Source organism: Crocodylus porosus, unplaced genomic scaffold, assembly GCF_001723895.1.
Source record: "Crocodylus porosus isolate Cpor-Errol unplaced genomic scaffold, CroPor_comp1, whole genome shotgun sequence".
Classification (NCBI taxonomy): Eukaryota; Metazoa; Chordata; order Crocodylia; family Crocodylidae; genus Crocodylus; species Crocodylus porosus.
The window spans coordinates 90,242,693-90,245,229 of NW_017728947.1; positions in this window are offsets into that span (position 1 = coordinate 90,242,693).

Below are 2,537 nucleotides of genomic sequence, written 5' to 3' on the forward strand. Positions count from 1 at the left end.
TGTGGCCTGCTATAAACTAGTCAGGGGGGGATCAGCAGGCATTGGAGGAGTCACTGTACCCCCGAGCACTGCCAGGAGTGACCAGGAATAACGGTCACAAGCTGGCAGAGGGTAGGTTTAGGTTAGACATCAGGAGGTGCTACTTCACAGTCAGGGTGGCTAGGGCCTGGAACCAACTTCCAAGGGATGTAGTGCAGGCTCCTACCCTGGGGGTGTTTAAGAGGAGGTCAGATGAACACCTTGCTGGGGTCGTTTGACCCCAGTAGTCTTTCCTGCCATGGCAGGGGGTCGGACTAGATGATCTGTTCAGGTCCCTTCCGACACTAGAAACTATGAAACATTTGATTTTCAATTAGTAAATTCTGCTAAGATGGGAAATACAGGCCTGTAAGCAAACTACATAAGAGATATCGCTCTCTTTAGCATCTACTGTCATCATCACTAGCAGGCCTCTTATGCCTGTCCTTCAGTCACACTGTACAAAACCTATTTTCTCAGTTCACTCTTCATTCCAATCTTTCACGAGAATACAGTGGGGATAAATCCTAAATGAGGATTAGAGTGCTCCCAAAACATCCCTTCTTTCAACTGAATGTAGAGTGTACATTTGTCTATTCTTCCCTTTACAAGAGGCTTTTACCCAATTGAAAATTAGCTACCTTCAGTTTTTTTAATAAGGCAATCTTGGGCATTGTGCTCTGTGTGGCCACAGAGGATTGAATAAAAAGGAACTGAACAGCCTTAAGTTACAACACGGATGGATATTCAGATTAGATGCTATGGAAAACTTTCTAACTACAAGTATTGGAACACCTTGCCAAAAGCAGCTGTGGAATACACAGCGATGAAAATTAAGTGCTGGTTAGATAAAGCATGACAAATATATCAGTATCAAAGGATTCCAGTATAAGCTGGATGTGCACAACATTGAGAGGGTCCAGAGGAGGGCCACCCGCATAATCTGGGGACAACAGGGCAGACCCTACAATGAGAGACTGCAGTACCTGAACCTGGTGACCATCTATAAACTCATTGGGGGGGACCAGAAGGGTTTGGGAGAGACCTTGTTTCCTGTAGCGCCCCCTGGCATAACAAGGAATAATGGCCACAAGTTGCTGGAGAGTAGGTTTAGATTAGACATCCGTAAGAACTACTTCCCAGTCAGGGCGGCTAGGATCTGGAACCAGCTTCCAAGGGAAGTGGTGCTGGCTCCTACCCTGGGGGTCTTTAAGAAGAGGCTTGATGCCTACCTGGCTGGAGTCATCTAAGCCCAGTTTTTCTCCTGCTCAGGTGGGGAGTCGGACTTGAAGATCTACAAGGTCCCTTCCAACTTGACTTCTATGATTCTATGAAGCTAACAGGGTGTAACTTATGCCCTCCTGATTCAGCGGTAATATACATGAAGCAAAGCCAGTCCAACTTTAACCCTACATCATTCAGGAAGGAAAAGCAATTTAGCCAACCTGTACTATGTGATCATGAAGCTATAAAACTAGAGCTAAAAAACAGGTAAGTTTGTGCCTGCTCAGACACTTCTCTGGAATGATATAGAAAAGGATGAATCTTCCCCCAGTGTGGGGTTAAATGAGATGACCCCTTAAATCCCTTTCTGGCTATTTTTGTATTATTTCTGATGATTCTATGACTACCATCATCCCAAGCCAAAAGCACTTCTTCCTTCTGAAAGTACCAAATTCAATTAATCAGCTTAAAAGTATCATTCCTGGCACAAAGTCCTTGTTCCATTAACTAGAGTTCCCAGATGGTTAAAAGGAAGGGAAACAGTTCTTACTGATGACATGGCTTGGTAAGTTTCTGAATCAGCCTCTTACTATATTTGTGCTGGTCCACAGTTGAAATTTTTGGACCTATATATCAATCTTCCTTTTGATATATCCAGGAAAGATTTCTGAACCAGTCCATCAAGGATTTCCTTGATATTTTAAGTATAAAACAGCATTTCAATAAGTCAGTCACACCTCATTGGAGATACTGCCTGAGGGTACTTCTGCCAGAAGTCAGGGTGCCTATACACCAGGGGCAGACAATTATTTTGAGCAGAGGGATGCTTACCCAGTTTTGGCAGGCTGTCAAGAGCCACACAGGTAGCCCCGTCCCTTGACAGGTGCCCCACCCCCTGGTCACCACCTTGGGACCAACGTCCCAATGTCTTGGTACTAATGTCCCAGGGCCAGCACCGGTGGGGCCCAAAGCCGGACACAGGCTGACAGGGATCCTTGGAGCTGGGCTGGGCTGCACCAGCAGGGAGGGGGGAGCTAGCCTGGCTCCACAGAGCCCCTGTCAGCTTGGACCCTGCACTCCTACCACCCTGCTCTGGGCCCCACTGGCATGGGCCCCAGGGCACCGGTGTGGGCCCCATGTTCTAGCTGGCTCCCTGCCCACTCACACCCAGTGCCCCCCAGCCCTGCGGTACAGGCAGTGCAAAGCCCTGACCCCCTGCTTGCCAGCAGGGAAGAAGCTGGGTGTTGAGTATGGGGAAAAGTGGCCCCTCACCCGCCACCCCGTGTTACAGGCAC